A 23,263-nucleotide genomic window follows, 5' to 3' on the forward strand; every position below is an offset into this window, starting at 1 on the left:
AATTTTCTGCGGGCAGCTATGAGACTGCAAAGTGGAATATTGCCCCTGGTGTTACAGATGTGAAGTCAAGTGTATAATAATGGCTTTCAAACATCTTTCACATTCTTGGCTTCTGGTAGTAAAGTTCTTGCATTAATACTTCACCCCTGCACTCATAAACTCAGATATATTCACAACCCTGGTCAATATTTGTCTAAAATATCCATTTTCAAGCATGATCAGCCTGAGTAAAGCAAACGACCCTTGTGCTGTCACCTCTCCAGATTGGATCTCCTGACTTTCTACCCAGACACACGAAGAAGCGACGTCGGAGCAAATAACTGCAGACGCGGGAATCTGGACTGAAAACCCGTGTCAAAAATGCTGGAGATCAGGGAGCAAAATGTGGAGGTTTGAGGTGGCCAGTGGCATTGGGAATTCGTGTCCGCTTCCAGCCGCACTGTGGGGTGTGGGTTGGGGTGATGGAGTGGCAGTGGGAGGTGCCCTTTTGGATTGTTTAGGGATTAGACACAGAGGAACTGCCCCTGATCAGAGAGCCGGCAAGCGGGTTCCCTCAGCACAGTTCAAACAGGCTGCTGCTCACTGCCTGAGCGTGCAGCCTGACTGAAAAGCAGCAACTTCAGGCCGTGGCTCCGCCTTTGATCTGAGAGTAACTCAGGAAGCTCTCTCAAACTTCATCGATCGCCCAGCCTCACCAGCCAGGTATGTCGCTTTCTCTTGAGAGAAAATACAAAACCTGAGAGTTCACTTAATTTTATGGCAGTCGAGTGAAGACTTCCTTCAATTTGGAAACTACTGGAAATAAATATTCTTGTTGCCAGTTATTTGAGTCAGGGTCTGTAAATGAACGATGACTGTATACAGTACACCCTTGTTTCAGGGTTGATGTTATTTTACATTCGAAGATCTGCGTGCAGGAAATGAAGCCTTGAGGGATCTCTGTAGTTTGCTATTCTGTGAGTTGCTTTGTGGTTTTACTGGCCAACCCCATGGTGGAAAAGAAACAGGAGGAGGAGGAGGAGAAATAAATTAATGCACTAGAAATAATGTGCTCTCCGGTGATTTGAGAAACATCAGAGTTAGCCATGCAGAGCAATGAAATGCCAGGTGGGATCAGACAGTCTGATGTTTGCCAGTCTCAGAGATGACACTAGAGGACAGTTTATATTGACATTCACCACTCCCCCCACCCCACCACATTATTTGTTACAGAGAGGAGATAGAACCTTTGTGTCTTTTTGAACTGAGGCGCGGTGAGCTGGACATTAAAGATCCCAGGGACCTGTCACACAGGAGTGACCTCTGGGGTCCTGACCCTGACGTTTCTCCTTCAAACGACATCAACAACAGCAGATTATCTGGTAATAATCACACTGTTATTTTGGGGGTCTTGCTCTGTTTGTATTTCCTGTAATACAGTTGTATCGCCACTTAGAAAATATTTAATCGATTATAACGTGCTTCTGTGATCATGAAAGGCGCTACACAAATACAAGTTTTCATGCCTTTTCTCTTGCTGACTGTCTTGTTGATCGTGTATATGAGGACAGGTATGTGCCTGGATGTGATGCCCCTAACCAGCAGCTTGTACCTCCTCAGCATTGAGGCTCACTCGGTGAAGCTCTTCACTTGGTGAAGTAATAGAGAAGCCCATGGACTACATAGCTGCCTCCGGAAGGGGATGGGGAAAGAGTGCTGGCTCAGTGGTCGCTCAGTGTAAGCAGTGGGGTTTCATTTTCCCAGGGTGCTTTGTGGTGACCCTATCCACCAGCTGGAATACCTGTAGGAACTCCACGTCAACCACTTTCAGATGATGTTGCCATCCCTTAGATTGGGAACAGAGAACCCTACCACGTGACATGTTCTTCACTGGCCACTGGTTGAATTCCAGTGGCAGTGGGAGAAAGCCCTTAAACGGCTACTTAAAAATAACAATTGGCCGCTGGGCACCTGGGTCCCTGGTCAGGCTACTGCCGTGAACTTGACGGAAAGGAGTCAGACAGGCAGTGACTTCTTCACTTGATAACCTCCGTCCCAGTCCAACATGCTTCTATCCCCATCCCCCAACCATCAAATTCACCCCCAGTATGGTGTGAGCATTAATTTCCACCTTGTGGGTTAGCTTGAAATGACCTGACTTTATCGCTCCTTTTAGAATGATTCCAGTGCTCTTTATAAAGATTGTTTTCTAGTAGTCACCTTTGCAGTGGCTATAGTGGCTATACATTAAAAGTTATCCTTTTATGAAATCGGTGTCATTCCTGAAAGTGTGTGCTTTGCCCTTTTTAGACTAACTAGCGTACACGACCTACACTAGAAAGCAACTGTCCGAAATCAAAACTGTGCCCACAGACTTAATAGTTATTTTGTGTCGATTCAAGGGATGTGGGTATCAATTTGTTGCCTAGCTTCAATTGCCCTTGAATTGAATGGTTCACTGGGCCATTTCACAGGCAGTGAAGAGTCCACCATATTACTGTGGGTCTGAAGTCACATGTATGCGAGATCAGGTAAGGACAGTAGATTTTATCATCTAAAGGACATAAAGCAGATAGAGTCATAGAGATGTATAGCATGGAAACAGACCCTTCCGTCCAACCCGTCCATGCCGACCAGATATCTCAACCCAATCTAGTCCCACCTGCCAGCACCCGGCCCATATCCCTCCAAACTCTTCCTATTCATATACCCATCCAAATGCCTATTAAATGTTGCAATTGTACCAGCCTCCACCACATCCTCTGGCTGCTCATTCCATACACGTACCACCCTCTGTGTGAAAAAGTTGCCCCTTAGTCTCTTTTATATCTTTCCCCCTCACCCTAGACCCATGCCCTCTAGTTCTGGACTCCCCAACCCCAGGGAAAAGACTTTGCCTATTTATCCTATCCATGCCCCTCATAATTTTGTAAACCTCTATGAGGTCACCCCTCAGCCTCCGGCGCTCCAGGGAAAACAGCCCCAACCTGTTCAGCCTCTCCCCATAGCTCAGATCCTCCAACCCTGGCAACATCCTTGTAAATCTTTTCTGAACCCTTTCAAGTTTCACAACATCTTTCCGATAGGAAGGAGACCAGAATTGCACGCAATATACTAACAATGGCCTAACCAATGTCCTGTACAGCCGCAACATGACCTCCCAACTCCTGTACTCAATACTATGACCAATAAAGGAAAGCATACCAAACGCCTTCTTCATTATCCTATCTACCTGCGACTCCACTTTCAAGGAGCTATGAACCTGCACTCCAAGGTCTCTTCAGCAACGCTCCCTAGGACTTTACCATTAAGTGTATAAGTCCTGCTAAGATTTGCTTTCCCAAAATGCAGCACCTCGCATTTATCTAAATTAAACTCCATCTGCCACTTCTCAGCCAATTGGCCCATCTGGTCCAGATCCTGTTATAATCTGAGGTAACCCTCTTTGCTGTCCACTACACCTCCAATTTTGGTGTCATCTGCAAACTTACTAACTGTACCTCTTACGCACGCATCCAAATCATTTATGTAAATGACAAAAAGTAGAGGGCCCAGCACCGATCCTTGTGGCACTCCACTGGTCACAAGCCTCCAGTCTGAAAAACAGCCTTCCACCACCACCCTCTGTCTTCCACCTTTCTGTATCCAAATGGCTAGTTCTCCCTGTTTTCCATGAGATCTAACCTTGCTAATCAGTCTCCCATGGGGAACCTTGTCGAACGCCTTACTGAAGTAGGTATAGATCACATCTACTGCTCTGCCCTCATCAATCTTCTTTGTTACTTCTTCAAGAAACTCAATCAAGTTTGTGAGACATGATTTCCCACGCACAAAGCCATGTTGACTATCCCGAATCAGTCCTTACCTTTCCAAATACATATACATCCTGTCCCTCAGGATTCCCTCCATCAACTGGCTCACCACCGAGGTCAGGCTCACTAGTCTATAGTTCCCTGGCTTGTCTTTACCGCCCTTCTTAAACAGTGGCACCACATTTGCCAACCTCCAGTCTTCTGGCACCTCACCTGTGACTATCGATGATACAAATATCTCAGTATTTTAATAACAATCAATTGTAGTTGATGGATTACTGAAACAGGCTTTCAATTCCAGATTTATGAATTGGGTGAACTTCTACCCATTGGTGACAGGATTTGAATTCTGTTCCTGGAACATTAATCCAATACCTCTGGATTACTAGACCAGTGACACACAATGATGCCACCATCTCTCCCCAAATAGTCATTAAGAATTCCTCAGATCTGTTGTGAATAATGTGACTTAATTGTTATTTCAAGTGAAACTATAAATAACCCTATTTATAGCATGTTTAGGAAATTCCAAAACAGAAGAAGGCAGTTGAGCATATTTGAAGTTAGAGTCGGCAATATCACTTTCTGTCACTGGGCTCTGTCAGTGCTTTGGAATAGCGTCATAGAGTCATATAGCATGGAAACAGACCCTTCAGTTCAACCAGTCCATCCCAGACAATACCCCCAAAATAAACTAATCCCACCTGGCTGCTCCAGGCATATATCCCTCCAAACCTTTCTTATTTATGTACTCATCCAAATGTCTTTTAAATGCTGTAATCGTACCTACGTCAATCACTTCCACTGGAAGTTCATTCCAGACATGCCCCAGTCTCTGTGTGAAAATGTTGCTCCTCACGTCTAAGGTCTTTCCTCACGTCTCACCTTAAAAATGTTTCCCCTAGCCTAGAAATCCCTCGTCCTAGGGAAAAGACAACTGCCATTAACTCTATTTATATCCCTTATTATTTCATAAACTTCCATTAGATTGCTTTTCAACCTCCTCTGCTCCAGTGAAACAAGTCCCAGCCTATCCAACCTTTATTTATAACTCAAACCTTCCATACTTGGTAACATCCTGGTAAATCTATTCTGATCCCTCTTCTGATAATATCCTTCCTATAAGTGGACCATCAGAACTGGACACAGTATTCCAGAAGAGGCCTCAGCAATATCCTGTACAACCTCAGCATGATTTCCAAACTTCCATACTCAAAGGACTGAGCAATGAAGGCAAGCATGCCAAACATCTTTTTAATCACCCTGTCTATATGTGACACAAACTTCAAAAGGTTATGTACCTGCACCCATAGGTCCCTTTAGTGAGTTTTGAGGAGATTTGTAGTTCGGGTTGAGGTTCTGGATGTAGGTTTTCTCGCTGAGCTGGAAAGTTCATTTTCAGATGTTTCATCACCATACTAGGTAACATCTTCAGTGAGCCTCCGGATGAAGCTTCACTGATGATCTTACCGAGCATGGTGACGAAACATCTGAAAACGAGCTTTCCAGCTCAGAGAGCAAACCAACATCCAGTAGGTCCCTCTGTTCTATCCAACATTATCTGAAGCCCTACCATTAATTGTATAAGTCCTACCCTTGTTTATTGTAACAAATGCAATACCTTGATTACTCTGCACCAGTCTCTATTTCATCAATGATTTAGCAGCCAGTGCCAGAGGCAATGGTTTATAACAAATGCCATGGAATATAAATCAACCATTTCGATTTTCTTTGGACTTCCAAAGATCATTGGGTCTCAATCACTGCCTGATTGCATTTTGCTTGTTTCTAGTCTAGGAAGAGTAAGAAAATTACTTGCTTGTGATCTTTGCTCAGTGAGTTCAGTGTGGTTGTTTCCCAGACTAGTTCAGTGCCTCGTTTGGATCATTTCCAAATGGAAAATGCTGTTTTTTTTATCTTAGTTGGGGAAGGGGGAGGTGGTCTGGAACCGTCAGTTCAAACATTCCCTTATTGAATTCTGCAAGAAATTTGTTTGAGCTTCTATATTTTAAGATGTTTACAAAGGTTTGTGGACTATCAGTCTGAGATGTTTGGAGTAAATAGGGTTTCACAGATGATATTTTTTACTAATGTTCAATCTAAAGTGAGTACTTCACTGGAAGTAGCTACACATGTCTGGTTTTGACACATATTATGTATTTATTAACAATATTTGACTACTTACAAAGCAAATTGCATCATGCATGTAATGTAGGAATAAACACAGGATCTGAATCTCAAGACATCAGAGAGAAGAGCTGTTTTACCAGTCATGGTTTGGTAAAGCCATGTACTTTCATTAGTGTTACCTCTGTATTGACAGAGCACTGAGTAAACCACAAAATGAGGGTATAGGCAAGCAATAAAATGATTGTTTCTAATTACTATGACAATGACATGATGTTATGGAACACCAGCTAACTCATGCTTAATGTTTGAGCTTGAATTTCATCTTGTGCCAGCGTATTATGAAAAGCTTAATGTACTATCACTGCTTCCGAGAAAGGATCAGAGGAGTTGCGTTCCTCCAGAGCACAGTAACAGGATTGTCAGAACATGAAGATGAGTAGAAGTTGTAAAAATATTTATTCATAAGTGTCTATACACAAATGGCAGGTCCCACATCACTGACTCAGCAGCTTTATTGACATTGTCAGTCTTCGATTTATGATGTTCTCCTATGCCTAAATAACTGACTCTTCTCCCTGTATGTGTTCCTCCTAAGGGTAATATCCACTACGCGTTTGTCTAACCAACTATGTACCTCGGCTTCCCTGTCCAGCTTGACTGTAATATGCCTGATAGCAGTTGCTAGCATCAGTGTTTTTGGCAAAGAATCTCCATTAGCTCACGACTATTTTTCATCTTTGTCGCTTTTCTGCTCAATTCAGCTGATGTCATGAAAGCGCTGTGTTACTTAAAATGTCAAGTACCATGCTCCTCCCGTTAGTCTATCTCCATGAGCCACATGAAATGGAAAGCGAGAGGCTTGCTTTTAGGAAAGCCCCTAATAGCGCAATAGTGTTAAGTATGAATGTAACGGTGTAATAGGTCATATAGAATAATGAAGTCTGGAATTGTAAGAGTGATTCCTAGCATTGGGAGTTAATGATCTTGATGCGGCCACTGATGGAGGCATTAGGTGGAAGGTACTCCACAAGGTGAGAGAAATAATGGGAAATTGGAATGTGAACTGCTCAGGGCCAATGTTAGACTCTTCTTCCCATCTTGTTTCAGAAGGCAGTGACTGGGATATGGTAGCAGGTCATATGTGGATCATTGGTGTTATGATTTCTGAATTAATGAAGGTCTTTAATTATATATATGATATTCAAGATTATATGCTACATGTTCAAGAGCATCTTTGCATTTGAAACCTAACAAGGGAAATCGGGCTAAATTAATAACTTCTAATTGTGGGGAGTATAGACAGCAGTATGTGCTGGTTGGACTGAACAATGTGTTTGGGTGGAATTTTATTAAGTCTGAGCAACGTGAGGTGTGGTGGATTTGTGGCAGAATTGGAGGAGAGATCCAGTGAGACTTGTTTCTATATTTGGAGTATCTCACAGTATCCTTTTTGGTTTTCCCATCGGTGAGGTGAGTTTCTCACTAGGCAGTAGCAAGATGACGATTAAGGGGGAAATTATTGCTTTTGAAACATCTTAGTAACATCACAATTCATCTCATTGATATTCCACTTCCCATCTTAACGAATCCACAAACAAACTAGACTTTGAGAAAACTCAACATTGAAGTCAGAGCAGGTACCTGGCAATTTCAGCTTGCTATTGGCTGTGAGGAACATCCATGTTGCTGTTATGGACCAGACCAAACCCCTTCAAAATATATTAAGATGATACTCTAGCCTTAACATTTTCTTATTTTAAAGGTGCAATTCAATTGGTCGAACTATTTTCATGCTATGATTAAAGTATAGACAAAATAAAAGATAAAAGAAAATAATTGACTAAACTGTAATTCCATCAAAATGTTTAACAAAATAATATATGTGTTAACTGCTACTAATTAACTGTTCCAATATAGTAGCATCCCATAAACACACCCTTGGCAAAGGCAAATTCAGTAAAACAGATTGTCTCACATGTACTTCTAGCAGCAGGAAGAAAACACCAGGTTTTAACTGTAACAGAAAGAGGAACAAGAGTTTCCACATCCAGCTTCAAGAACAAAGCTGGCAGAAAGGCAAAAGTAAAAATCCTGGTTCTGTGGGGGCTTGACATCAACACCACCACCCCCCCCCCCCCCCCCCCCCCGCCAACTTCAAGACCTCATGGCATCTCTCCCATCTATTTGAGGACATTTAGGAAGCACAGACCGACATTGCAAGGTGCACTACTAATAATCACTGAAATGCTGCAGCAGGGGCACTGTGAACACAGGTACAGGTACTCAGCTTAGGCATTGGACCAGGCTGCATCTCAGGACTGTTTGTTTGCTCACCTAGTGCTCAATCACTTGGTGCCTATCAGCATGCTCACATTATCTGTGACTGACCATGTGATGCCATGCCGTGGCTGTTAGCCAGAGTTGAAAGCTATTAGTTGTGCTGTACTGAGATCCTGTTTAGCAGAGACTCACAGACAGGCTGCTTGTCATGTTGGTCAGCAAGGATCTGTCTTGGTGGGGGATTGATGCCATCGCATATTGCACACTGAGACATTAATGTGACACCTCGAGCATGTGTGGAAAACACACTGCAGGTATGAAATAGCCATGTAGGAAACTGGATTGGGGGTCAATCTTCAATCTAGTCCAGGGACCAGGAGGTGGGGTTGGTCAGAGGGTTGAGATACTGCCAGTCACAAACACAGTCTGCACTCAGTCCAAGAGTCTTAGCAGCAGTCTGCTTGGTACACTCACGGTCAGGGGTGATGTGTGATTGCAGTCTGGGGAGTTGGCAGTAGGCAGCAGCAATCAGGGAATGTGAGTATCATCATGTGAGGAGCAGTAAACACAGCGATCAGGGGTCTGCTTGTCCTGTCTAGGGGCTGCTTTCGTCAAAGGCAGTGAGAGGTCTGGGGTCCCTGTGTCAGTCCATTGATCGTGAAGGGATAAGGGGAGATCACTGACAAACCAGGGTCCAGGTGGAGGGGTGGTCAAGGCAGTGGGGAACATGGGAAAGTACAACTCACTCAGCCCTCACCGAGTTGCTGCAGACCCTGAGGCTAAAGCTGAATGGAAGGTGGAAGCATGACCCTCATTTTCTGGGTGTAGCCTGTCTCCCGTGTAGAGAAGTGTGCTCACCCTCACCTGGACAATGTGCCACCAATGACTGCCCTGAGGCCTAATATCCTCCTTCACTCCTTACCTTCCCAATGCTTACTCCTGTCCACTGGGAGTACTAGGCCCTGCTGCTGCTGGGATGTTGGTTGCTGTGGGGGCTGCCTTCCCTGGATACAGGAGGACCAGGGCCGATGGGGTGTCCAGGTGCAGCAGCAGGTCACCACCACCCCCCCACATGCCCACCCTCCCCCCGCCCACCCCGTGAAGGACACGGAGCACCTGGCTCAGGGAGTGGTCACAGCCGCACGCCCCTTCAGGATCATGGAGACACTGCGCAGGAGGAGGCACAGCTCCCACTCCATTTCCTGAGGATGAGCAAGGGGCAGTGCCAATGCAGGCTCCATATATCCCGGGACACAGGGTTTGAACTGGGCTGCAGGAGTGGGAGGTTGTCATTACCCTGGATCTGGGAAGGTGACCACTGCCTTAAATATCTTCACCACTGGCACCTTCCAGGGAGTGACCGGTGCCCAGTGCAGTATCTCTCAGTTGTACTCAACAACAACATCGGGGAGGATGTAGACATTAGGGAGGAGAAAGCTCTCTTTGTCCATTGGTCAGTTATAGACCAGACAGGACCTTCCAGCGGATGAGAGCTGGCTGCAGCATGGTCTCTCAGTGACTCATTGGTCATGATGCCAGTGTTCAGATGGTGAACTGCAACCTCTATTGGTTTTTTGTTTTCCTTTTGCTTTCTGTAAATGGAAGCTCATGTTTGGAATTATCCAACTGCTGGTCTGTGTGTGATATTCTCCTACTGGACAATGACAAGCTGTGGGTCAAAAATGGGCACTGAGGACAGGGCACTGGGTGATGTAGGGTTGGTATTTAGGCAGGATATAGCTAAGTATGAGTAAAGTGTGTGGTGATTAAACAGTGATTTCGGTGAAAGGGTGGGGTGTATGTATGAGGGAGTGCCAGTCATATTGGCAATGTGCTATGGGTCGCATAGCCTTGTTTTGTGTGCCATTATGTTGTTGGTGAAAGACAATGCCAAATTGCCAACACTTATTTGGATGCACGCTGTCCTTTCAAATATGGCACAGGCGCAAGGGATACTGGACTTTTGGCAGATATCTGGTGAGGATGAGTTGTTGTGGAAATGGTCCTTGGTAAGGTCGGGCTAGAATTGGATACGAGCAATGCCTTTGAGGCAGTATGGGTATTTAATGAGACATGACTAGTAAGATACAGTGAGAAATCTTGCTGGCGAAAATCTCTCCAAAAAAATCACTACAACTTGCACTTAGACAAAAAAACCATAAGATTCAGCCCTATGTGTGCTGAGTATTCTATGTAAATCATTGCTGTATCTTTTTTAGATAAAACTAATCCCCAACTTGAAGTAGTTTTCCGGGCGGTTTTTCAGACAGTGAAGCAGTCATCAATGCTTAATATTCAAAGTTTGGGAGAAGATTTGTAGCTCGGATGCTCGTTGTTGTGGTTCTGTTCGCCGAGCTGGGAATTTGTGTTGCAGGCGTTCCATCGCCTGTCCAGGTGACATCCTAAGTACATGGGAGCCTCCTGTGAAGCGCTTCTGTGATGCTTCCTCTGGCATTTGTAGTGATTTGTATCTGCCGTTTCCGGTTGTCAGTTCCAGTTGTCCGCTGTAGTGGTTGGTATATTGGATCCAGGTCGATGTGCTTGTTGATTGAATCTGTGGATGAGTGCCATGCCTCTAAGAATTCCCTGGTTGTTCTCTGTTTGGCTTGTCCTATAATAGTAGTGTCCTACAAAAAAACAGATAACCAGGTTTGACCTACAGAGAATGAAACCTGAAAGCAACAACGCCCCCAGATTCTATGGACTACCTAACATGCACAAACCAGACATCCCACTCAGACCCATAGTATCACTACCAGGGACGCCATCACACAAACTGGCTAAAGAACTACAGCAGAAACTGAAACACCTGATCAGCGGATCCAGACAATCTATACAATCAACACAGGAATTCTTGGACATCATCAGAAATATACACATAGACAGGGAAGAAACTATGGTCTCATTTGATCTAACGGCACTGTTCACCTCTATCGACAAAACCCTAGCCAGAGAAACAATAGCCAACCTGCTGGACATACAGAACAGACAACAGGACGTTGAACCTATCAACAAAGACAGCATACTCAAACTACTGGACCTGTGCCTCACAACACACTTTACATTCAACAACCAAATATATGAACAAATCAATGGCACACCCATGGGCTCACCCATCTCTGGACTCATAGCAGAGGCGGTAATGCAAAGATTAGAACAAACAGTCTTACCGCAAATTCAACCCAAACTCTGGGTCAGACATGTAGATGATACCTTTGTAATCATTAAAAACACAGAAATAGAGAACACACACCGGATCATCAACGCCACACTCACAGGAATCCGATTCACGAGAGAGGGAGAAAAAGACAACCAACTCCCATTCCTAGACGTGATGGTACAGAGAACACCGAACGGAGAATTCACCACAAAGGTTTACAGGAAAGCCACACGCACAGACCAAGTCCTGAGCTACGAAAGCAACCACCCCAACGCACACAAAAGAAGTTGCATTAAGACACTGTTCAAAAGGGCCTCAACGCACTGCAGTACACCAGAACTGCAAAAAGAGGAAAAAAACACCTATACAAGATATTTGCCAAAAACGGATACCCCCGCAATTTCATCAACAGATGCCTAAGGGAAAGAATGAAACGAGGACATGCCGCAACCCAAAGGACTAGCCACACTACCATACATCAAGAGCATTTCTGAACTGACAGCCAGACCACGAGGACTCATAACAGCACACAAACCAACAGTCACTTTCAGACAACAACCCACCAGGACGAAGGACCCGATACCCAGCATGAGCAAAACCAATGTAGTGTACAAAATCCCATGCAAGGACTGCACAAAACACTACATAGGACAAACAGGAAGACAGCTAACGATCCACATCCATGAACACCAACTAGCCACGAAACGACATGACCAGTTATCCTTAGTAACCACACACTCAGATGACAAGCAACATGAGTTCGACTGGGACAACACTACTATTATAGGACAAGCCAAACAGAGAACAGCCAGGGAATTCCTAGAGGCATGGCACTCATCCACTGATTCAATCAACAAGCACATTGACCTGGACCCAATATACCGACCACTGCAGCGGAAAGCTGGAACTGACAACCGGAAGCGGCAGATTCAAACCACTACAAATGCCGAGGAAAGATCACAAAAGCACTTCACAGGAGGCTCCCAAGCACTGAGGATGTCACCTAGACAGGGGACGAAACATCTGCAACACAAATTCCCAACTCGGCGAACAGAACCACAACATGCTTAATATTGCACAGTGAGGTTTTTGATCTTCCCCAGTGACATACACCTGAGTACTGGGCAATAGTTTGGATTATGTATTGGAAACATGTGTTCTTTCTGTGAGGTTAGGCTCATGAGAAACAATGAAACCAGAAATGTAAACAAATACATCAGTAGTTTCTCCGTCAAGGTCAAGTTACTTTTGGAGTGGTGTGTAGCAATTGTCTCATATTGAGCATAAATGAGGAATGAGGCACTTCATCCTGAAGTTGTCAAACGTAAGGTTATTCAGGTGAATTGTTGGGTGTGTTCAACTATAACAAACCAAAGCAGTGTCTTTTAGCCATTTTTATTCAACCTGTTCAGACATGTTGGAGCATTCAAACTCCTGGAGCAAGTGGGACGTGAACCCTGACTTGTTGGCCTAGAGGTAGGATAACTCCTACCAGGCCACAAGTGAACCCCCACGCACTGTCTTTTAATTTTTGTGCAGTTCAGAGAAACAAACCTTGCTGCCGATTTCAGAAATGTTGTTTTTGAATATAACTTTGATTCGAGCAATCAATTCTAGCTCCTGTCGAATGATATTCTGCTGGGGAGCTGTGCCCAAACATTATCACATAAGTTGGGGGTTCTTTACACCCCTTGCCTCCTTAATACTAATTTAAACAAAAAGTCCGGATGTTGGTTTGCTCGCTGAGCTGGGAGGTTCATTTACAGACGTTTCATCACTCTACTAGGTAACATCTTCAGTGGGCCTCAGGCAAAGCAGTGTACATGATTCCTGCTTTCTATTTATATGTTTGGGTTTCTTTGGATTGGTGATGTTATTTCCTGTGGTGATGTCATTTCCTGTTTTTTTTTCTCAGGGGTGGTAGATGGGGTCTAACTCGATGTGTTTGTTGATAGAATTCCGGTTGGAATGCCATGTTTCTAGGAATTCTCATGTGTGTCTCTGTTTGGCTTGTTCTAAGATGGATGTGTTGTCCCAGTCGAAGTGGTATCCTTTCTTATCTGTATATAAGGATACTAGTGAGAGACGGTCATGACTCTCAAAATTCGCTTAAACAACAAGGTATTGAAGGACTTATCAGCGTGGCTATACAGCTTTTGTACTTTATTGTACTTTGTGCTGGGCACTACTCATCAACCAAGGGCCAGATCTGTTTCTTGATGGATATTGAGGGTCAATACTCACTTGTGCTGCGAGTGTACTTGGTTTGCTGCATTCCTCATTATCTGATTAAAAACGTTAAATTTGAACTCCAAGCTGGTTCTTTGATCAACACTGGTTGAGCAAGATTTTGTATTATGAGCAGACTTTCCAAAAGTTTCAGCTAAATTCCAAGTTAAAGGAAAAGTAGTTTCACAGAGTTGTCACAAACCATGGACAAATGAGTGAATGATGTTTTTCTTTACAGTTGCTCACAAGGGGAAAGGTACCATTGAATATTTTATCTGTTGAAGAAGGTGACTGTTGAACAGTGTGAGGATTTGCTGCTGCTCTGTAGTGTATACAGTCAGTTGTTTCACTTTGTTGCTGAGATGCCTGTTAGATTGCTGTAGCAGGATAGCAGCACTGTTATAACATGAATGCAGTGAGATTAAGCATCCAATCCTGCATCAGATGGAAGTGGAGGGAGATGGGAGTGTTGGTGAGATCTGTGCTGTAACTAGACCAACAGAATGGTTCATGGCTGGAATTGTTGTACTAGAAGTTTGGGATTTTGGAGGGTCAACTGGAAGTCCATAATGGAAAAGTAACTCCAATACAGTGATGACCCATTATTGTTATACAAGTAATCCATGATCGTATTCATCAGCTTGTAAGACCTCTCAATGCTGTTACTCACAATTAAAGAGATTTGCTGCCAGCACTCCCTCAGGTTAAGGACTTACAGGGACATAAAGAAGATGTAGATGTGAGAGTTTCTATAACTATGACTCTGAGGAAGTTCACAATCTTACTGCTTTATGATTCTAAGATGTTCCCCCAAAAGGCCCATTATTGTAATGGGTGGCACTTGAGACATGCCTCACTATTAACCAGTTCAGATCCTTATAGCCTTATACACTGATCTTTTTCCGTTAGTAATATTTCTACATTTATGTATATCATTTGTACCACTACCTCATATCCCACAAGTCTTTAATTTTATAAATTCGATCAGACAGGAAATTTCACTATTCTCCCATACCACATTATCTTTGGACTCAAAAAGTTGGTAAATCTCTGGATTGAAGACTGTTGACTTTGAATCTATTTCTGAAAGGTTCGGATCTGAAAGTCCCTCTAAACTGGAGGATCTTTTAGCCCTTAGATTTCCTTCATGGAGGATGACTGCTGTGTTGAAACAGATACTTTCTGCTTTGGGACATCTTGGACCTCTGAATGAGGTGTTCCTGTTTGATGGTGTCCTCAACCTTTGCACGTGGGCTGCCTTCCCTCATTGGTGGCTTCCAGGGAGTGGCAAGTACCTTGCCTTTAATCTGTGTCAGCAGGTTTTTATTCGCGGTCTGCTGGTAAATCTGTGCTGGAAGTAAACACTCTTTTTACTGCCACTTCCCTAGGTTGGATGCTTTAACTTGCCTTCAGTGATTGTAATATTGGTAAAACCATAATGTTCATTATCTCAGTTATACAATTTGAGAATTGCTTCTGGATTAGTAGAATTTCTATCACATATACTGAGAATTCTTCTAAGGAAAATAAGGAAATAAAATTCTTTGTTTGGATTTGTGCTGAAGGCCTGTAGCCTACCATTAATCCTCAGTGCCATACCTCCCATACCATGTAGTTGCAGTATTAGAACAAAGAGAAAAGGCACCAAGATTGTGCTGCTATATGATGCCCTTTTAAATGAAAAACCTTTTGCCTCTACGTATCCCTTTATTCCCTCCCCATTCTCAGTTATAAACAGCTTTTCTTCAATAGCATTGCACAATCTGATAATATAATGACATGTATCCAGCTTTTTGTGGTTTATGGATGAGGGCCCCTAAGTCTCTCTGCACTGCAACTTCCTGTAGTTTTTCTCCATTTAAGTGTCATTTATTTTCACTAATCTCCCTGCCAAAGTGCATAACCTCACATTTTCCCATATTCCAACTGCCAAGTTTTTAGCTACTCACTTAGGCTGTCTATGTCCCTCTACAGACTCTGTATCATCTTCACCACTTGCTTTCCTATTTATTTTTGTGTCATTTGCAAACTTGTTCAAAGTATATTCACCTTCCTGGTGATGGCTAGCATGACGGGACATAGCTTTAAATTGAGGGGTGATAGATATAGGACAGATGTCAGAGGTAGCTTCTTTACTCAGAGAATAGTAGGGGTGTGGAAAGCCCTGCCTCAAAAGTAGTAGACTTGCCAACTTTAAGGGCATTTAAATGGTCATTGGATAAACATGTGAGTGAAAACGAAATAGTGTAGGTTAGATGGGCTTCAGATTGGTTTCACAGGGTGGTGCAACATCAAAGGCCGAAGGGTCTGTACTGCGCTGTAATAGTCTATGTTCTATGTTCCTCATCCAAGGTATGAATATACATTGTGAATAATTATGGCCCGATCACTGTAACAAGTTACCATTCTGAAAGTGCCCTCCCCCATCCCAACTCTCAGTCTTCTATTAGTTAAGTAATTCTCTCCCCATATTGCATGCTATCCCCAACACTAGGGACTCATACCTTGCTAAGTAGCCTAGATGTAGTACCTTATTGGATACCTTTTGGAAATTCAAATGCAGTATGTTACATCTACTAATCTCTTTATGTATGCTGCTTGTTACCCCTTCAAAGGATAAATTTGTTACCTCCCCTCCTTCATAGTAAATTCAGCCAGTGTAGGAACTGAACTTACATTGTTGGCATGACTCTGCATTGCAAACCAGGCATTCAGGCACTGAGCTAATTACCCGCCCCCTGTTTTGGGGTTGGCCTTTTCAACAAGGGTGTAAGATTGACAGTTTTAAGACCATAAGACCATAAGACCATAAGACATAGGAGTGGAAGTAAGGCCATTCGGCCCATTGAGTCAACTCCGCCATTCAATCATGGCTGCTGGGCATTTCAACTCCACTTACCGCATTCTCCCCGTGGCCCTTAATTCCTCGAGACAACAAGAATCTATCAATCTCTGCCTTGAAGACATTTAGTGTCCCATCCTCCACTGCACTCTGCGGCAATGAATTCCACAGGCCCACCACTCTCTGGCTGAAGAAATGTCTCCGCATTTCTGTTCTGAATTGACTCCCTCTAATTTTAAGGCTGTGCCCATGGATCCTAGTCTCCTCACCTAACTGAAACAATTTCCTAGCATCCACCCTTTCCAAGCCATGTATTATCGTGTACGTCTCTATTAAGTCTCCCCTTAATCTTCTAAACTCCAATGAATACAATCCCAGGATCCTCAGCCGTTCCTCATATGTTAGACCAACCATTCCAGGGATCATCCGTGTGAATCTCCGCTGGACACGTTCCAGTGCCAGTATGTCCTTCCTGAGGTGTGGGGACCAAAACTGGACACTGTACTCCAAATGGGGCCTAACCAGAGCTTTATAAAGTCTCAGTAGCACAACGGTGCTTTTATATTCCAACCCTCTTGAGATAAGAGACAACATTGCATTCGCTTTCTTAATCACGGACTCAACCTGCATGTTGACCTTTAGAGAATCCTCGACTAGCACTCCCAGATCCCTTTGTACTTTGGTTTTACGAATTTTCTCACCATTTAGAAAGTAGCCTGTGCTTTTATTCTTTTTGCCAAAGTGCAAGTCCTCACATTTGTTCACGTTGAATTCCATCAGCCATTTCCTGGACCACTCTTCTACATTTTCCAATCCTCTTAGACTTTTCTGGAATCTGAGGATTCATGAAAAATTGCTATCAAATGTATTCACTATCTTTGTAGCTACTCCCGATAATATCTCAGGAAAGCTTTAGGATATACCATCCAAGGGGCTTGTCAGCCTTTAGTGGTAATAATTTCTTAAATATTTTTCTCCAGTGATAATTATTTTATTTATTTCTTCTCCCACATTTGCCCCTTGATTATTTAGTATTTTTGGCATTCTATTAGTGTATTCTCCCCATAACACTGATACAAAGTATTCATTCAATTCCTCTGTCATTTCCTGGTTCCCCATTATTATTTATCAGTCCCAATCTCTAAATGTACTGTGATCACTTGGCCTCTCTTTTCCTTTTTATACATTTAAAGAAGCTCTTACTGTCCATTTGTTATTACTTGCCAGTTCCCAAGGTTTATTTTCTCCCTCTTTCTTTTTTGATCATTCCTCTTGACTATTATTATTTTTTGCTGCACTTTTTTTTCTTCAATTTGATGCAGTCCTCAATTTGTTTAACTGTGGTTGGTTTGTTCCCCTCCTGAGAATCCTTTTTCACTTGTTGGGATAAATCTTTATTGTGAGTCAAAAATTATTTTCTTAAATGCTTGCCATTGTTCATCAAACATTATTACTGCTAAACTCCTCATCCATTGCAGCCAATTCTGCCCCTTTTCCTTTGTTATTACCTTTATTTAGGTTTAGTACAATTGTTTGTGAGCCAAGTTTCTCACTTTCAAAGTGAAAGCTAAATTCTAACATGTTATGGTCACTGTTTCTATGGAGATCAGTTGCTTTGAAATAATTTATTAAATCTGCCTAGTTGCACATTACCAAATTCAAAAAACCTGATCCCTGTTGGATCCACAATATATTGTTCCAATAAACAGTCCCAACATACTCAACAAATTCTTCCTTACAGCTACCTCTTTACATGAAGATTAAATTCATCCATAACTAATATATTGACTTCCTCATTATCTTCAGTTTCATTCTCTGTTCTACAGTGTAACTATTGTTGTGGGGACTATAGACTACTCCCACCAGTATCTTCTTCTCCTTGATATTACCTCCCTCCACAGATATGGATTTTACATCGTCTGATGCAAGATCATCTCTTTCTATCATAGTTAATCCATCGTGCTCTAACCAAGCTTCCTGACTATCCTTCCTTCCTGCCTGCCTGTCCTCTTGAAAAGTCACATATTTCCTAAATATTTAGTTCCCAAGCATTCACCTTGTAACCATGTATCTGTAATGGCTACACAATCCTATTCATTAATCCCTACTTGTGTCGCTGTACCATCAGACTTCACCACTTCAACTCAGATTCAAAGTTCCTTGAGTTGCAAACACTCCATAAGACCATAAGAAATAGGAGTGGAAGTAAGGTTATTTGACCCATCGAGTCCACTCCGCCATTCAATCATGGCTGATGGGCATTTCAACACCACTTACCCGCATTCTCCCCGTAGCCCTAATTCCTTGTGAGATTAAGAATTTATCAAATCTTGGCCTTGAAGACATTTAATGTCCCAGCCTCCACTCCACTGCAATGAATTCCACAGTCCCACCGCACCGATGGGCTACATCCTAGAGTTCTGAGGGAGGTGGGTGAAGAAATAGTGGAGGCATTGATTGTAATCTTCCAAAAGTCTCAGTGCAGTTGTATTCTCCCTGGATCAGGTGAAAGTGAGGACTGCAGATGATGGAGATTACAGTCAAGAGTGTGGTGTGATGCAAAAGCACAGCAGGTCAGGTAGCACCTGAGAAGCAAGAGAATCGACGTTTTGGGCAAAAACCCTTCATCACCCTGGATCACCTTGTTGTCCAGCAGCTCCCACATATTGCAGCAGTGACACATCACCCTTCCTGTCATCATTATTTATTTATTTCTATTTATTTATCTGTTTCACTCCAGAAGCACTTTATACTTGTCTGAAATTACATCTATATCACCAATATCCCTGGCATTACAGTTGTCTACAGCACAGAAAAGCGTCCTTCATCCCATCAAGTCTGTGCCAGACAAAAGAAAATCACCTAATTATTCTAACCCCATTTTTCAGCACTTGTCTCATGGCATTGTATAGCTTGGCATCACAAGTGCATATCTAAATGCTTTTCAAATGAGGTTTTCTACCTCTGCCACCATTACAGACAGTGTGTTCCAGATTCTAACCCTCCTCTGAGTGAATAAAATGTTCTTACATCTCCTCTAAATCTCCCAACCCTTACCTCAAATCTATGCCCCCGGGTCATTGGTCTCCTCCCCTTACTCTGCTACACCAAAGTGGAAAATACCTACAAGCCAGTTCTAAATAAACAAAAGCATAAAAGACTGGAGACCCTAAAAGAAGCAGAATCCCTTGGTTTTACTTTAAAGACTGGAATTACAGAACAGCCACGAATATCCAAATGTGATGCGTGGGGAGTATTTTGTTTGGATAACTGATTGTTCAGATGACTGATCTGATCGTAGATAAAGGAAGCCATACTGGGATCTTGTTCGGATAATCCGTTCTGTACTCACTCTTCAGCTGCACTCACATGACATTGTGGATTGTGATGTATCTGCGCTGTTGATGTCAAAACGGTCACACCTCCCATTCTGTGTTGTGTAACCTCTCTTTCTCACCTTTCTCTCTGGAAATGTTCCTTCATCGCAACCTTGGTGTCATTCCCATTTTTCCAAATGTACTCAATCAGTCTTTGTCCCAGTCAGCGAGAGTGAATTACTTTATATTTCCTTCTGGTGTTGAACAAGCTATTCTGAACTTTTATGTCAAGTGTAGCATGGAGATTTGGGGGGACAAGTGACAGTAATGTTGGTTTCAGACATTTGTTCTGTTGGCTGGATGGCTGGTTTATGAAGCAGAACGATACCAATAGCATGGGTTCAATCCCTACACCGGCTAAGATCCCCATGAAAGTCCTGTCTTCTTAACCTTGTCCCTCAAGTTAAACTCAACACCAGTTGTCTCTCTAATGAGGTGGCTTTACCTTCTCCTGGATATCAGCATGTGATTATTTCCAGATCAATATTACTTGTAGGGAGGATCTATCAACAATGAACTAAAAGTCAATGGACATTTTTGTATATGTAATTTATATTTCTCAAAGATGCCCTGTAATAATACAAACCAGCTGACATTCATCATATGAAATCTTAGAGATCTAGGCTTTTATAGTATATTCTTCGTTGATGCTACTTTTTAGTCTTTTGTTTGTGTTAGAGTTTTGGAAATCTCTAGTAGCCAGCAAAAATCAAGTCAGTTCAGACTTTTGCCTGCTGTTTAATTGTATTCACAATAAACAATGTCTCTGGCAACATGTGACATTGTAATATAACACTATCATTGGAAAAGATCTTTCCAGTAATGTATAGCCATGTGTGGTATTGCCCCATCTAGTTCCTGAAGAAGGGCTTATGCCCGAAACGTCGATTCTCCTGCTCCTCGGATGCTGCCTGGCCTGCTGTGTTTTTCCAGCACCACATTTTTCAACCCCATCTAGAATAAAGTCAACCATTCCTAATTCCAGTGAATTGTGGTCAGCTCTAATATGAGAGAACAATGTGTTAAACGCTTATGGGGCACATGTGTTGATCTATTTGTTAATTTTTAACCAGATTGAGTCTAGTTTATCAATTTGATTCAGTTATCAGAGTCAGCGTGAAGAATTATCATCATTGTAATCCATCAATTAATGGAGAGACTTTGTTTCCGATTTTAAACCCAATCGCCTAGGAGATGAACCAGAAGAGTTTGGTATCAGGCAGTTAAGAACATTAAGATTTAAGATATTTTTGAATGAGGGAGGTCATTTATCCCAATTTAATAGGTTCTTCCAAAGAATTCCTAATTGCACTGACTGCATGTAGTGACATCATTATTAGCAGCCAGCATGGAGATATTGTCCATACCTATCTCAATACCATTCACAAGTGCATGCAGTCTTTTTGTCCAAGGAATATGTATTTATTTGCTTTAATTCTGCCACCTTATGCCATTGTTAGCCCACCTTAATATATTGTACAGCTCGTTTTGCAGTTATTCAACTTCCATGTTCTGATTCTCAAATCCGAAATAACTTTACATTTTAGGTCATAGAGTCATAGAGCTGTACGGCACAGAAACAGACCCTTCAACTGCACTTGTCCATGCCATTCATGCTGATATCCTAGTCCCATTTGCCAGCATTTGGCCCTTATCCCCCTAACCCTTCCTATTCATTTATCCATCCAGATGCCTTTTAAGTGTTGTAGTTATATCACCTCTACCATCTCGCCATTCCATACACACACCACCCTCTGCGTGAGAAAGTTGTCCCTTAGGTCCCTTTTACCTCTTTCTTCTCTCACCCTAAACGTATGCCCTCTAGTTTTGGATTCCCCTACCCAGGCAAAAAGACCTTGTCTATTTACCCTATCCATGCCCCTCATGAATTTTTAAACTTCTGGAAGACCCATAAGATATAGGAGCAGAAATTAGGCCATTCAGCCCATCAGATCCGCACTACCATTCAATCATGGCTGATAAATTTCTCAGCCCCATTCTCCCACTTTCTCCCCATAACCCTTGATTCCCTTGACACTCAGAACCTATCTATTTCTGTCTTAAATATACTCAATAACTGGCTTCCACAACCTCCTGTGACAATGAATTCCATCGATTCACCACTTTCTGGCTGAAGAAGTTCCTCCTCATCTTCTCTCTAAAGGGTCATCCCTTTACTCTAAGGCAGTGCCCTCGGCCCTAGTTTCTCCTGCTGATGGGAACAACTACCCAATGTCCACATAATCTTTGCAGTTCAGTATTCTGTAAGATTCAATTTAATCCCCCTCATTCTTCTAAGATACATCGAGTATAAACCCAGATTCCTCAAATGATCTTCATATGTTAACCCTTTCATGCCTGGGATCATTCTCGCGAACCTCCTCTGGACCCGGTCAAGGGCCAGTACATCCTTCCTGAGGTATGAGGCCCTAGATCGCTCGCAGTGTTCTAAATGTGGTCTGACCAGGGCTTTATAAAGCATCAGAAGTACATTCTTGCTTTCCATTCTAGTCCTTTTGAAATAAATGCCAACATTGTATTTGCCTTTCTAACTACTGACTCAGCTTGTAGGTTTACCTTAAGAGAATCCTGGACTAGAACTCCAAAGTCCCTTGCACTTCAGATTTCTGAATTTTCTCCCCATTCAGAAAATAGTCCATGCCTCTATTCCTCCAAGTAAAGTGGATGACCTCACGTTTACCCAAGTGTATTCTATCTGCCACTTCTTTGCCCACTCACCTAACCTATCCAAATGCTTTTGCAACCTCCCTACCTGCTGAGTACTGCTAGCGTTTCTACATATCTTTCTATTACCTACAAACTTAGCCCTCAGTTCTTTCATCTAAATCATTAATGTATAAATTGAAAAGTTGTAGTCCCAACACTGACCCTTAGAACATAGAACTAAAACAGTACAGCATAATACAGGCCTTCAGCCTTGGATATTATGCCAACCTTTTATCCTACTCTAAGATCAAACATACCCTACATTTTACTATCATCCATGTGCCTATCCCAGAGTCACTTAAATGTCCTGAATGTACCTGACTCTACTACTACCGCTAGCAGTGCATTCCACGCACCCACCACTCTCTGTGTAAAGAACTTATCTCTGACATCTCCTCTAAACCTTCCTCCAATCACCTTAAAACTATGCCCCCTCATGATAGAAACTTCCATCCTGGGAAAAAAAGTCTCTGGTTATCCACTCTATCTGCGCCTCTCATCATCCTGGACACCTCTGTCAAGTCACCTCTCATCCTTCTTCACTGCAATGAGAAAAGCCATAGCTCCCTCAATCTGTCTTCATAAGACATGTCCTCCAGTCTAGGCTGCATCCTGGTAAATCTTCTCTGCATCCTCTCTAAAGCTTTCACATCCTTTCTATAATGAGGCGACCAGAACTGTACACAATATTCAAGTGTAGTCTCACCAAGGCTCTATGAAGCTGCAG

At 42.7% G+C, this 23,263-nt stretch overlaps 1 protein-coding gene across 1 annotated transcript in view; it reads left to right on the forward strand.

The window, feature by feature from the left end:
- The first annotated feature begins 1,260 nt into the window (after window positions 1–1,260).
- The window catches only part of LOC140468936 (WD repeat-containing protein 72-like), a 300,146-nt gene continuing 278,143 nt past the window's right edge, over window positions 1,261–23,263 (forward strand). The window contains exon 1 of the mRNA XM_072565060.1: window positions 1,261–1,361. The gene's annotated coding sequence lies outside the window, so the exon portion shown is untranslated. The remainder of the gene's footprint in view (window positions 1,362–23,263) is intronic.

The sequence above is a fragment of the Chiloscyllium punctatum genome, chromosome 48 (genome assembly GCF_047496795.1).
Source record: "Chiloscyllium punctatum isolate Juve2018m chromosome 48, sChiPun1.3, whole genome shotgun sequence".
In the NCBI taxonomy this organism is placed as follows: domain Eukaryota; kingdom Metazoa; phylum Chordata; class Chondrichthyes; order Orectolobiformes; family Hemiscylliidae; genus Chiloscyllium; species Chiloscyllium punctatum.